The 16,115-nt window shown below is 41.8% G+C and overlaps 1 protein-coding gene across 3 annotated transcripts in view; it reads left to right on the forward strand.

Annotated features, from left to right (window-relative positions):
- LOC129189626 (neuroligin-3-like) overlaps positions 1-16,115 on the forward strand; it is a 192,051-nt gene that overhangs the window by 157,775 nt on the left and 18,161 nt on the right. The window lies entirely within an intron of this gene.

The raw sequence follows: 16,115 nt of genomic DNA on the forward strand, positions 1-16,115 counted from the left end.
GTGTATATTTTGCAGCTTTGCCGTCCTTATACAGGGTCATATTCGTTTGCCATGCTCTGCAACTGTGAGTAAATATGAGCTTGTGTATTAGATTTGGGGCCCTGAGATGAAATCTAATTTCTGTGAGCTCAGCAGCAGAGATGGCTTGCTGTTGCACGTCCCATTCACACATTCAAGTCCACATCTGGCAGGCCCGATCAAATATACATGGCGGATCAGGAAATTGGTGCAACCTTTATTTACTCGAAACAACTCCACATCCTTGCTGGATGACAATGTTGACATTTACTTTGGTATTTTCCTACTTTGCACAGATAAACATGCAAAGGCGTGCATCTTTTGCATCTTGCATCTATTGGGGATGCTATTTAGGAGGTGGATATTGTAATGACAGCAATAAAGCATGGAGATCATTCGGCAAATATTGAGGAGTGACAGGTCATTTCAGTCACAGGTGTGAATCAGCTCAGATTGATGTCACAAACTGGAATGGACAAGTAATTAATATCCATCACGCCACCTCAATTTAGGACGCTGATGTGTCATATTGGATTTCACATAAAAAAAAAACTGGAGTGACAGGAAACATCTCAATGTCCGATCGGCTTTTTGTCAACTACGTTTTAGTTTAGGATCATATGAATTACGTCAGGTAGATTTTTGGACTTTGAGAAGACCAAATCCAGAAAGGTAAAGAGTTTCACAATGTACAGAATATCCTTTCATCCATCCATACATCCATCCATTTTCTATGCCGCTTGTCGTCACCGGAGTCGCGGGGGTACGCTGGAGCCTATCCCAGCTGACTTTGGGCGAGAGGCGGGGTACACCCAGGACTGGTTGCCAGCCAATTACAGAATAGAATTTAGAGATGCGTCGGTAAGATTCACGTTCAATAAAATGTCTACCCCTAACCCAAACTGCTTACTGTGCTTAATTTATTAAGAGTTGTGCTTTATTACTTTGTTCCATGTAGCATGGCTGTTATTATTTATTATTATAGTTTATTATTAGTGCATCATTTTATACAGATATGCAGTCGTCCCATCGCGACTTGACGCTTCGAATTTCGCAGTTGCACGCTATCACGGTTTATCAAAACTATATTAATAAATAAATAATGATGTTTCATGGTTCTATAAGGCCTATTATTACAAAAAATATATCCATAGTTAAGCAAACCCCCGACGTTACTTCCTGTCTGCCTCTCTTTCAAATCCCCTAGGGAACACATTTATAGTAACACAGTGTGTTACAGTATTTATGCCTTTAATGGCTTGCTCTTATTTTGTCTACTATTTGGGTATTACGAGTGTAGACATGACTCTAGTGGTTTTATTTTATGTCTAGAGGGCTCTAATAATGTTACAAACTGTATTTAGAAGGTCATAAACAAGCCTGAAAATATTACATTTATAAAGAATGAATCCTACTTCGCGGAAATTCACTTATCACCAATTAACCGCAATAAACGGGGGATTATTACTATTAACCCTGCATAGCGACACTTATATCTTCTTCACATTGAAAGGCTGCTCTGTGCTATTTCCCTACGCCAAGAACCTTTACTGCACTTAATCCTCCTTTATCTTCCAGCAACCCCACACCCCTTCCTCCAACCACTCTGTCTTTATTGGTAAAATGAGAATGGATGCCCGCAAACCCATTTATCCATGTCATGTTTGTCAAAGATGTATTTTTGTTACTTTGGAAGAGACATGTAGTAAACATGCAGTTGTCCTTTTTTAGGGGTGGGCAGATTGACCAGACTAATCAAAATAAAGCAATTTCAATTGATTGATTCAGATTAGCCTTGTGACCAATTTCAGCTCACTAACTGATTGTTGACTAGTGATGGAGGCAGCATATATAGTGCTAAAATGTTTCATTATAATGTATTTGATTTGTTTGAGTTGGTTTTCTGGGCAACCAGTGGAAATTTTCCAAGCCATTTTTATGGCAGAAAACGCCATAACCCTGTTGTCTCAATGTGCACTTATAGTAAGTGGCTATGATGGCTAAAGAGACTGCCACGGTAATTGACTGAATGGGATTTTACAGTATGAAGCATGAGCTCATGAAGGCAGATATAGCATTCTCCAGGGATGGGCTGTGATACTGCTGCTATTCATCACAGAGAATACAAAAACACATACACTCTCAATCAATGCATACACCAAATGGAATGGCAGTCAGACCTCCACCAAGGTTGAATTGTTAAACAAATGCAATTTGTGTTTGTTAGTCCAACTGTCCTTCATTAACAGGCCCGTTCATGTTTCATTAGGAATAAGACGACGTGGTCATACCATGAGGGGATTATTTTCATCATGACTGAAACAGCAGTAACAGAAAATAAATAGTACTTTGACTAATAGTAAATTCCTCTCTTTGCATTCATTTCCCAATTTATTACACATGAGATATGTTAGTAACATATATAGTAGGGGTGTCATGAGACACGGGATGATGCACGAGATTGGGTCTACGAGCTCAAGACAAGATTTTAACTCTACTTTTAAGCAAAGCACAAATAAAATATATAGCAATCTAATAATATAATTCATACTACTTTACACTCTTCTGCACTCTGTGTGTATGCTAGCGGCCCCGCCTCCACCCACCGAGACAAATATAGTATGACTGAAAAAAGTGCTCACTCCGTTTGTGCCGTTGTTCTATAGAACAAATGCATCAAGGTGCTGAAACCAATGCACAGATTGATCTCTCTTTCTGCCTGTTTGGACGCGGGAGACGAGGAAAACAGACATGCGTGCACATGGCAATATATTGGGCCCGGCAAAATTATCAAGTTCATTTTCATTTATTGTGTGATTAATTTGTTTCTTTATTATCGTCCCTGGCCCACGAGACAGTTATTCTCTTAATACGAAATCTCGTCATGGTTAAATCTCGCGAGATCTTGTGACACCCCTAATACATATAAGTTCCCTCGAAATTGGGCGCTTAGTTTGTGCATAACCCTGCTAACTAACAAACACTCCAATTCAAACAGACATCACCCCTTTGTGCTTTTGGACTTGGGAGAGGTAACAAAACACACTTCCCATACTGGGCTCCTGTCCACAGTTTCAATGTTAGGTCAAAAAGGTATCCATTTGTCTATTTTTCTATATAGATGTGGGACTCTACCATTGGCATTCTTGCACAGGGGTCACAGAGTTTTTGCGTAATACTACACGTAAATGAAACAAATGAAGAAACCAAACCAAGAAACCAATCGAAAGATTCCGATCCGCAGTTTCAGTTTGAAGCATCTTATTTCCATTTGCCGTTTTCATGGCGTGCTGCCTCAAATTAGGCCGATCCGGCGTGGCATCTGGCTGCGGGCTGGTGGCACAATGGGCAGGGCAGGGGCTTGCGGTGTCAGACTCTGGACAAGAGACACACAGACACACGCGCAGCTAGAAGAATATGTTTACGCTGCTGGAACCTGAGCCCAGTCTGGCACGTTCATGTCCGCTACTGGAGTTAATCAGCTTGGATGCTGCTGCTGGTGTGACCGCTGACCCTTAAAGAGGTTGTAATAGGTAGAGCCATTCTAATAGGGAGAGCTCTATAGTTTCTAACAAGGAGCCGGAATTGCTGCACATCAGGGGAGTTTTTCTCTTTTTCATCTCCTCCTGGTTGCGGTTCATTAATAGTCTTTTAGATTAAAAGAATTGTTGATGTTCTTGGTCAGAGAAAAAAAGGTTGCTGCCAACTAGGTGCTCTGTGTGTGGCGCCTAATTAGCTTGCTGAATTATATGACTGCGTGTGCCCACCAGTGCTGTTCATGTGGGTGTGCTGTATTGTACACATGACATTTAGCCTGAAGATATTTTGTGTGAGATGGAGTCGAATTGGCGATTTCTTCAGAAACAATGCGTGTTTAGAAGGTGCAGTGGAAGCCAACATGTTTATGTTCTTTGTATGCATGCACACCATGCAAATTGTTTACCCCTGGAATGGAAGCTTCAGTCAGATATAATCAGACTCTTAGGCTGTCTAAGCTAGATCCAATATATTGAAAGAAAAAGGCCTCAGTAAGCAATACCATCCACCCACTGTCTCCTTTTAGCTGAGATGTGGGGATCCATCTCTTCACCTTTAACAACCCCACAACTAATTTGTTTCTGCAAGCACTTAGGTCCCTTTCTCTTCTCTTTTTTGGTCTGTCATTCTTTCTTCCCGTCATTGCTCTAAACCCCACGGGATCCCCTCAAGGGGACGTAAACCCCTTGAGGTGATTTGTCTGTCACAAATGCTACTGTGCCCTCTCAGTGGCTTTCCTTGGCCCAAAAAATGAGTTACATCCATCCCATCTGGCTGTCACAGGCAAAATGTGGCCAAGAATAGAAGCTTCCCATCTTTCCACATTTCATGGCTGAGTTGTCAAAGTCATGTGAGAGACTTATATCTTTAACCCTCCCGTGACATCCTCTACATCTGATTTGTACTTAAGGAGCTTTTCAGTGTACTCTTTGTCTCAGGCTAGCTTTGAGGCTGCTCTACATGCTAGATGGGATGTTCAGCATATATTTAGAAACAGTTGGAGTCCTAACTGCAGTCATGTGCACTATCCTCCAATTAAGCGCAGTGTCTGTGGGAACAATAAGCTCTAACCATTTTCTCTCAACACACTGATCTAGAATCTATTTGTGGACACAGCAGGGGGAGAGGGGGAAATCAGAAAACATCTTTAACAACTTGTCTCGTCTAATGAGATTAGCAGAGCCGCTTGCACAGTCGTGACATGGCGATACACACAGATAACCCTGTAATAACTCATTATTCTTCCCATTTCCACATTGACGCCTATTTGGGTCCGCCTGCGCGTTGTTGTGCCCCATATCAGGCCCACATCTAAACACAGCGACGACGCGAGTGGAGCGAACGTGTTGGATGGCGCCTCGAATGCCAGAACACAATGAAGGACACGGAGATAGGAGCCTGCGCTTCTCAGAGGCCGCGGCATTAGTGACTCACCAAATGTGCAAATGGCAAAAATTCACCGTCTTAGCGGGGAGGTTGTGGGAGGAAGTCATGAGAATCTACAACGCCAAAATATACAGCTGAATGAGTACGAAGAGAGCATTTTCTTGTGGTTTCAAGTTTTCATAGACTAAATAAACATGCACTGTCACTATCCACAGCTCCAGAAAGAGGAGTCTTCACTCATATTGTTGCTGTTTTGCTGATAAAACACAATGTCGCGGTACCTCAAGTTCAAACAGCCAGAGAAAAATATGCCTTTAAAGTGAAATTGTCACCTCTGAAGACCTCATTTCAGCAAGCTTCAAAGAAATAACATACATTTTTCTTTTTTTTGGTGACTTTTTTGCATCACTTTTTTCAGCAACAAGCAAGAAGACAGTGTCCCCCAGGGTAATGTTCAGTGTTGCCATGCCAGCTGTGGATAATAACAGAGCCAGACCATAGCTGCAAACCTGCTAACCACCAACTGGCTAGATGCAATACACATCATCACTTTTCATCAAACTTCCTTTGCAGTGGTTAACTTTTTTATCCATGTGGGTCAGTAAATGTTAAATGTAAAAAATAGCACACCCTCTTATTTCATTATTTATGTATTATATCTTTATGTGGCTACTTTATATTTACGCTTGTGTGCTAACTAGCTATCTGCGGACTGGGTAGTTGATACAGTCGAACTTCATTGAGAGTCTGCCCCGGTTAGCGTGTTTTTCGGTTAAAATTTACGGCAAATTTTAGCATCGGTTTGCGTACATTTTCCGGGTAGCGTAAAATACGCAATGCTTCTTGTTGCGTTATTAATACATTATTAATAATGTATTTGCATGTATTTTTATCACAAACGTCCTTGTTAGCACAGTTAGCTAACTTAGCTAACAAAATGGCTACCGGAACTGGAAGCCAGCTACATCACTAGTCTATGATGTCATCAGGCTCCTCGGTGACTGGTACGAAGTGATTCCGCCAATGTTCTTTCCTTTTCCTTCCTGGAGAGCATACCTGCATACAGTATATACTGTTCAAACCATGCTAACTATGTGAACAACCTAATAGCTGTCTAATGATTACTTAAAGTACGTGAAATGTACGTGTTATGCTTTACTGATTAGGTGTCAGACTGGTTATTCTCGTGGTGTTTACACTAATTACCACAAGTGTGTTGATTATGTTGTTAGGAAGAGCATAAGCAACCTGAAATATCTAGCAGCATCCTTCATGAAGCTGGAAACAAACACTGAAACTATTTTTTTCAGTATGGTTAACAAATCATCCTTAGTGGAGGTCTGCGCTCTATTAAGTGACATTCTAGTTATACGGTATGTGGTCATGGAAGTATTGGTAAAACAACGTATCTAATGGCGTTGCACAGTACATATCATCATGAAAGGTAGTGTATTGATTTTATGTTTCACGGTGGTTAACTTGTTTTTACATGCGTGTGACAACAGGTGGGTGTCGCAAGTATGTGCAAAAACTTTTAGCGCACCCTCCTTGTTGGTCATAAAGGCAAAGGGAGTGTTTAAGGAGTGTTTCATTGTTAACATGGTAATAATATGGTAATATCTTATTTTTACACTTGTATGACTGTTAAGGTGTCCTTTAAAAGCTTCTTAAAGCATGCCTGTGCAGTTAATAAAAGGTTGTACAGTATGATGGCAACCGTTTGACGCTGAAACAGATGAATTCATTTTCCATAACCGGATGAAAAACAAATTGTTTTTGTTTTTTAATAACTAGAAGCATTATCCTGCTGGAACGGCACATCCGATGTTACTGCATCGGACAGATTATCATAAATGCATCAACAACAAACAGTTTATTTTAAAAATTGAGTTTGGCTGCTCTGATATTACACAAACTAAGCTGAACCACCCCAAAAAACTATGCCTCACACACAGGCTGAAGTAAATGTGGCAAATTAAACTGCAAATTATTTTCCACTCAGGTGACGTGGTGTGCCTGCCTGTTGATTAGCAGGCGATTGATGAGTTCGAGGAGGAGCTGGATCCCTGTTGGGTTGTGCATACAGACACAGGGATGCCAGCCCGTGTGTTTGTGCTGCATTGACTAGTGGATGTTGCATGTCTTGTCATGATTTGTAGGAGGTACGACACTCAGGAGGGCTCAGATGCACATCGATCTGCGGTACAGCCTTCCAAAGAGGTCATTTTTATTAATCCTCTTCTTACCCTCTTACCATTTCCTCTCTCTCGCTCTCTCCTCCTCCATCCTCTGGATCTGTCTTCTGTGCTCTACTTTTTCTATTTCCTCTCCTTTCTTCCCTCCATCAACATTTCTGGATCAAACTGTTTATCTGGCCAAAGCTGCTGCCTGCAGGCAAGCTCTGCAAAGCTTGAGAAGAAGACCAATAGCTCCAAATAACATTATATAAGCCCAGCTTGAAGCATGTCTCACACTGATAGATGAACACACCAGCACCTTAAACACAACCTCTTTTATGGGCCGGATAAAAGGCAAGCAGGTCAGTCCTTCTGTTTTAAACTTGCACGGTTAAGATATTCCTACGGCAACTCCAGGGAAGTATTTAGAGGTTTGTCGATATGGACTTTTTTGTGCTTTACAAATCTAATGAAGTAAATACATCTCACACGAATATATTCTAGACATACAGTTAGGTCCAAACGTATTTGCACAATGACATTTTGAAATGATTTTATAGCAATATTAACCATTTTTGCCACATAATGTCGTACGCTTCGAAGCAGGAACTGTTCCTATCCTCCATACTTTATTATCAGTGGCTTAGAAGTATTTGGACAAAGTGAGAAAACAGTCAATATAACCCAAAGTTTTACCACGTCAGATGAAGCAACTTTTCCCATAGGAAATAATGTAAATCAATTGAATCCATTCCAGACACCCACAAATATTAACAAAAAATACATTTGATAGAGGATAATTATTGTTTTACATGCAAATTTGTTATAAATGATGAATGAACATTTAACATCACTTTTAACTTTATTGAAAACTCTCGGGGGATCCACACCAACAGCAACTTGTCAACATCTCCGATCATTTGTGATCTCTGTTTCGTTTACACCTTTACCCCTATTGCAGCATTAGCTTCCTTGATTTCTTCGTTCTTCGCCAGAGTCTGTCACGCAGTTACCGTCTTCGTACTTTGCAATGGCTTCTTACTCCAATTCAATAGAGTTTTTCGCTTTCTTTATCATATTTCTGGCACTCGCAACTTTCTTTTAGTGCCATGGCGGGTTATTTAGCAGTCACACAGTGAGTCAGCAACACTTAGGGTGCTTTGTTTGGGCACTCAGGTCCATGGAATGATACAGTACAGGGCAAATGGACTAGTTTGTGTAAAATTCTCATTTGAGTTTGCCAAATGAATGTGCCTTATGGGATACTGTAGTATTGTTTAAACAAAGTATTGACAGATTTGGTGGTGGGTGTGTGATCCAACATGGCTGAATAAACAAGCCATGCCTTTAACGTACCAAATGGTAAAATAATAACTAAGAAAAACGAATCATACGAAACCGAGGGGTTCGTAAACCAAAGTTTGACTGTACTTGGATCAAAATTATTTGCAGTTTACACATTAATCACAAATTCAATGAGTTGTGTATAAAGGCAAAATCATAAAAACTGTTAGAACTGTATGAGGTTGAGCAAAGATGGCTCTCAATACGTATTTGGAGCAGTTTTTCCCCAATACAAAATAACATCCTTGCATGGATTACTGGTCACACACACACACACACACCCACACACCCACACCCACACACACACACTGTAGCCCAGATCTAGGGATTGCACCACGCCACTTTCCACGTTCCTGATTCCGTCAGCTGCATTTTGAAGTTGACGACTTTGATGTTGGACAGAGATTTAATGGACCAGAAAAACAATGTAGGTGCCGTTTGAAGGCTGGTAGACCGAATGTGAAATTATCCATAGACTAACGCGTGAGTCGACCACAGCCACTTGTGTTTAAGTGGCTGTAGCCTCCAGGCTGTAGCCATGGTGACGGCGGCGGTAACCCTATGACTACAAGTGACCAACGATGTAAAATGAGGCTAATTCGATCTCCTGAGGTTGAATAAACCAGTTCATATAGCTTTACCATTTGGGGTGAAATAATGATTCCTGGAAGGAGATGAGGCATAAAATGAATAATAGAAAAACACAGCAGAGAAGTGGGGAAAGTGCGACATATTTTTGAGACAGATTTTTTTTTTTTTTTTTAGCAAAAGAGGGAGGCTCTGTGTAGCGCACTGGTCTGTGGAGATTTTCTTACAGCGAGGAGATGGTGGAGGTAAGATGGCTCAGAGGATTCAGGCTTCATTGAGCACAGGCTTATGCCTAATAATTAGCAGGGAGGGACTCAGCATGGGCCCTCAGAACAGGAGACAGCGAGAGCGTGATCGAGAGAGACGAAAAACAGAGCGGGGGAAAGATTAAAGACGAGGAAGAAGCAAGGAGAAGATCCAGCAGGAGTTGTGGGGGAGAGAACGGTGTGAAAGAGACACAGTTCTGTGTTTGTCTTTCTTGTGACGGTTTTCGATGTGCTGTGAGGAATTTGCATGGATTTGCTAATATTCACACCATTACTTGTTAAATACGAGGATACGCCGTTTTTTTTTATGAAATTTGACTTGGACAACCAAAACGTCCAAGGTCATCAGATAGCTATCACATGAACCCCCTACAACTTTCTAGTGGTACTTTTCCACTGACAAAACCAGGTACTATGAGATACTATTTCTAGTACCTATTCGGTTAGAAAAATGGTATTAACAGCTGTGGCTGTAAGAAACCTCTTGTTTTTATTAACTGTTCAAGATGGTTGCAGCTGCATTTGAACTAGGATGAGTGAACAGCAGCTTTATCTACCTCTGCATGCGCTTTAAAATGTTTGTTTCACGAATCAGCTGTTGGTGTGAAGCTCATGTGTGTAACACATGTGCTGTTGTTTATTGGTATTAATATTTGATGAGCTTCTTACCGGCATTACAACATTGGTTCTGTGGCAGCTGTGTTGTGCAATATTGTAGTAATAAATGACTGTGTGGTCAACGTTTTCCATTCCACTTTCTCATGCCCTCCAAATCAAAAAGTTTTGAAAAATTAAAGTTCAAAAATGTTGTGTGTGTATATAATAAGCTTTCAAAATGCGGCCTCTCTCCAATTATCACATTTATGGCATTTAATCCATAATCTCCTCTGTACTGCAGCTGTCTGTTTTCTTGCTTCCCTCAGTCTCCTCGAATAAACTATGTCTTCTTACTTTAGTCAGTAACCACATGCTGTGAAGTAAACACAAGAGACACTTGCACTACTGTTTGTTAGTGTGTTTGGTTCCAACAGTTATGTTTTCATAGATTCCCATTGTACTATTCTGAAATGGAAAACCACTTACCACCAAACAGCCAAGCTGTTTTTTTCTTTTTTATTATTATTCTTGTTTTACTTTTTTTGATTAGAAAGACATTGTAGGGTTGTAACTTTTTTTTTGCATGCTTTTTACTGTCGCTTTTATCCCAGGGCCAATCTGATAAAACGCAGTCGAAGCTTCAGCGACATTTGCCAGCTGTTCCAGATTACAAAGTACACTCATTTACAGTGCTTTCTGGCTTCATCACCAACAGAACATCCTTGTCCATTAACACGCAGTGTCACACATACATGGCACTAAATACATCAGCAGTGATCCAAAGCACTGCTGTGTCATGTTTCCCGCTCTCCAGAGATGCTCCATTGCCTTGTTCAAATCAGCATTTAATCCAAATTACACTTGTCCAAAGATGGTGTGAGCCTGCAGGTGTGAATTGTGCTTCTCTAACCTACCCAATGGTCATCATACCTGCAAGGTCAGGTCCATACGAGCGATGAATTATCCCCACAAGCCACTCCACCTACTCAGGGCCTGAACCACATGCCCATTTAACGGGTGTCTAGCGAGGGAGCAGCGCGGTCAAGGTCAGCTCACCACGGCGGCGACGGTGCGACGCGACAGCATTTTAGCAGCGACCCAATGAATGATTACCTCGCAGCTCCAGTCATAATTCAATGTGACCTCAATCTGCCAGCTACGCTATGCTTTGATGGATCAGCTTACGATTTGAGTGTTGGGCTCTCGCATGTCAAACACAGGCAGATAACAATAGGGCGATCTGTTGCTTCTACAAAGCAAAACATTTTAGATGTGAGCATGACACATGGATGGCGTTTCATCTTTTAGCTAAATCGCTCTGAAACCTGAGTGAAGAGTTGTTCAACTGCAGTGTCGCAAATGGTTAACACAGTCATTATGATGTATGTGTGTCTATTCATCAGTTTTCGGCCTTATCAATCAAAGTCAGTGCTGACACACCTTCACACACACACACACACACACACACACACACACACACACTTCCCGCTGTGGATAATTAGTGGATTCTCTCAGTGGGTGATAGATCTGATGCTCTTCTCTCCTCTCTCTCTCTCGTTGACCTTCCCCAGTGGGCTTCCTATACCACAGTGGGGCTCATCACACACAGCTCTAATACATATTTATCGCCCCGGTGACAGCTCCTGTACGCGGGATTTATATGATTCACGACAAACAATAGTGAAGCCCAACTCGCTCTTGCTCTCTTTCATCAAACAAAGCGAAAGATAAATCTACTAGTGTCAGCGCTGCTCAGCCCTCCTCAGCAGTCAGCCATCTGCGGCTTTTAATGCACACGCTGCCAGGACCGTGTAGCCGCTGTTGCATTCATAGCGCTCTCACATTAAGGCAAACAGATTTGACACTGTGTATGATATAACAGCTTCCACTCTTCTGGGGATTTTTCAACAAGATTTTGCAGAGTGTCTGTGGGATTTTTTGTTTATTTATTGAGAAGAACATTTGTGAGGTCATAAGTCCCTGGTGTGGGACCTAAGAGAGGGCCTGCTGGCACAAAATGTAGACTATTCCAAAGGTGTTTGATGGGGTTGCCGTCAGGGCTCAGTATGGGCCAGCCCCTGTGCCCAATGCGAGGGGGCCATGAAGGCATGCTTGGATTGAAAATATCGCACCTCATAGTCAGAAAAATGAACACAATTGCCCTTATATAAGGAATATTGTAAAATAGGCAGATGCATATGCAAAGGTTTTGTTCACAAATGTTCATTGCACAGTTCAAGGTGATGCGTAGCATGGATGCCTCTGTTTGCGCCGCATAATCTGAGTTGAGATGTGAAGAGCGCAATACTACAATCAAGCTAGGGGAGGGGAAGCTCGGGTAGAGGAGGAAAGTGGAAGGGATGGCCGGACAAGCCCTCGCGTCCCGCCATCCACCCCCTGCCCCACGCCAGCCAGCAAAGCAGCAAATTGCATCTTATGGCTGTCACTCTTAATGCTTTCAAGTGGGTGAAATCCTCGACATCTGCTTCCACTCGCTGAGACGCAGCACAGGCCGTCACCCTGCAGAGATGCACAGCCTATAGGACAGCTTGAAGGGCAGACACAATGCTCATGGTGGCGTTCATATCCAGTTTGATGCATGGTGCAGGGACAGAAACAACAAACAAAAACTTGACAGTTCCAGGGAAATTTTGAAGATGTACTAGCTAGCATTTGTGGCACATTCACATCTGGTAATCAGTCATGTAGTGAAAGCATTTAGAATTTTTGAGGTCAGTGGTTATTGCAATTGTGGCACCACCTATGGATTGGGCTAAAATGCTTTGGAAGACATGTCAGTAACATCAGTTTTCTAATGATTGAACAAATGGTCAATAAGTTACTGTATGGACAGTGAACTGATTAACCCCGCCCCTGAAAAGATGTTTTATTGCAGGGATGTCCAAACTGCAGCCCGGGGGGCAGCTCATTTTTTTATTGGCCCGCAGCACATTCTCGAAATTAAATTAAACAAAAAAACAACAGCAAAAATGGGGAAAAAAACAAAAAGGTGTATTAATAGTAACAGTAGTAATAATACGCTGTGTCACCTATAACTAATTTTTACAAAATCCATCCATATGCATATGCAGCACTCGCTGGAAAAGGTTTGGATATCCCTGTTTTAGTGGATGGCAGGCATGTTTTTTAAGTGATCTTTTTCACTGGAGAGAATTCCAAGCTGTTAAATTAATAAGTGGAACCACTCACGTTTGATATTCTTCCAGAAAAATCGTGGCAGCAATTTGTGTTAAGGATTCATAAGTAACTTTGCCAGTCCGGAACAATCTACACATTTTGTTGTTTTATTCAGTTTGAATCCATCAGGCAATTTTGCTCCTGTTTAGCAAAATCCGAAGAATATTCACTCAAACATGACACTGGAGTATCACTGGTCGAATCCACAACGAAGTGTAGTTTGTAGTGTAGCTGGTAAGCACACTTTAAATAAAAAACACTTAACAGTTCACCCATGCAGATAAATTAATTCTACTTACTACTTGGGAACAAATAAGTGTAAATAGGCGTGTAAATAAACACTTCATCTTCGCCAAGAAGAAATAAGCCCCCCGCCGCTACTGATTAAGGCTACCAAAGTGATATATCTGGCACTTAAGTCTTCTGTTTACCTCATAAACGCAGAGAGTTGAGCAGCCACCCACACTGATGCTGAAATATTACTCTCAAACTCTACATGCCAGCGTGTGTGGCTCCACACAAAGTTGCGGCAACGTCTGGTGGCATTTTGTTGCCACTCGTAATTATACGTCGCCTGTTGCGTGTGCCAGCAACACAACAGTGGAATTCCATCACTGTGTCAGTAACGATGGCGTGAACAATAAAGCAGCATGGTCACATGGTTGGAGCTTGGCCTCTTGACTCGGAGAGATCGGTAAAGCGGCACTGGTGCTGTGATGCTGAGACGCGGCGATGATGCGAGGAAAGCCTACCGCAAACTGTGCGGACATCGTGTCACCTTTAAGCTGCTCTATGGCAACATTTTTCAAAGGGATGCAATTCAATTATTTCTGCGGAAATCATGTTTCCTGTTTGGGATGTATGCCTTGTGGTAGAAAGTCATCTCAGATTTCCTTCATATTGCACTGCAACTAAAATGTAATTTCATTTGAGAGAGAACCCATGAGACTATAGATTTGTTTGCGTTGGTTTCCACAACACACACACACACACACACAACACTCGCCTCCTAGAAGGTCTGTAACATAATGTGTTTATAACTGCATATCACAAGCACTTTCTCTCAATGTATGCCACTAGGTTGTATTTTCTTTGCAAGTCAATGTGCACATCTCCTTTGCCTCTGCACATAAGGAGTAGGAGTTTAGTTTTATTTATAGCAATCCACCCACAAACTCCCTGAGAATCTGGTGATCTGGCAGGTGAAACCTCTTTTGTTAATGCACATTTTCGATTGGGGTTAAATGAAACGGATACATACGTAGTTCTATAAAAGGTAAATGTCACCAGCAGCAATAGAGAGACTCAGCTGATAAGTAATGATGTTCTGGAATCTAAGCGGCATAAATGTCATTCAATGTCTGCGACAAAAAAGTGGCAAAAAAACATTATAAAGATAAAAATATCAACCATGAGAGGACGCATAGTCTTTGCAAGAATTCCATTCACCGTGTAACCATATGCCATTATCACAGATACTTGTAGGTACCTATCCACGTTTTAAGGTCACGGGTCGGTTCATTTTTGGTACAGTTAGGGCACAAAACGCAAAACATAAAACTGCTTAGCCTCTGTGTGAACAAGTTTACCGATTTTTGATTCAAAATCAACTTAATATATAATATATAACATGTATTTTAAGGAAAGTGCAACGATGCAGACAAGTGCAACAGTAACAGTTCAAAAAATTGAAGTTCAATAATAGCTCCCGATCCCTACTGAACCATGGCGACACACTACTTTTGTCTTATCCACTTGCCTTTGTCTGTTTACATACTTCACTGGGAAGGCAAAGTGTAGCCAACCGGGAGACTTTAACAATTGAAAAGGGTTTTAGAGCTCTGGCTTCTGTTTCTCTTTTGCTAGCCATGATTCCCGCTAGCCGAAGACTGGGAGCAGCGCTGTATTTGTTCACAGAGTAGACTGTGTGACTCTAACATAAGGTACTTATACTTCCTGTCCCACACTCAATATGTTTCCTATGGGAACTCTGGTACGCCTCTGAACTGTACCAACAAATCAGATTTTTTTTAAGTTTTACACCCCTTTTATGAAGTACAGACAGTGTAGATTAGTAGTCATCCAGGTCATCCACAACAGTTCATTTCCAGGTAGTTGGACTTTTCTTGGCCCTTTCCTTCTGCAGTAAGAGCATTTCATTCAGCTTTTGTAAAATATTTACGAGAAAATGTAAGTTTTAGGCTGATTACTGGCTCCTGACTTGAAGGAGTTGAGGTGGCTTGGGCCTCCCTGGTGAGGTGTTCCGGGCATGCCCAGCCAGGAGAAGGCCCCCGGGGCAGACCTAGGACACGCTGGAGGGATTATGTCTCACGGCTGGCCTGGGAACGGGTTGGTGTCCTCCCGGTGGAACTGGAAGAGGTGGCCGGAGACCGGGAAGTCTGGACTTCCCTACTGAGACTACTCTCGACCCGGACCTGGATAAGCGGAAGAAAGTGGATGGATGGATGGAGGCTGCTTACTTAAGTGATCTACATGTTCCCACATTTTCTGCTCTTACAAAAAAGTTTTTAAAATGTGAGGTATGTGAAAACGAAATGAATATACCGGTGTTCAACATTTATCCAATTAAACCATGAAAAGTCAATTTGCAGGGTTGTCAGTTAGGTACACATGTAGTGTTGATATATTCAACAGCAGTTTAACCGTATTCGTGCCTGCAGATCCTGCTTGGAAATCCATGAATGTTTTGTTTTTTCTTTCTACAATGTTTCCATGTATCCTCTCATTGTAAGAAAAACCTGCAGAGCTATATTTGTAGCATCTGCTTCTGACAAGCATACAGATTATTACTGAGGGAGTCATAGGGATTTCTAGGGAAATGACAAAGTGATCATTCCCTCCTCTGTCTGCAAGCAGTCTGCAAGACCAGGCCATCCGCACATTCATTGTCACAGGCATGATTCTATTATTATAGGCGTCTATTATTGTTCTATGTGCGAGCAAAAACTTATTGTCAGCCTGGGCTGTGTTGTTCTTGTCAGTC

This window comes from Dunckerocampus dactyliophorus, chromosome 11 (assembly GCF_027744805.1).
Source record: "Dunckerocampus dactyliophorus isolate RoL2022-P2 chromosome 11, RoL_Ddac_1.1, whole genome shotgun sequence".
Lineage (NCBI taxonomy): Eukaryota > Metazoa > Chordata > Actinopteri > Syngnathiformes > Syngnathidae > Dunckerocampus > Dunckerocampus dactyliophorus.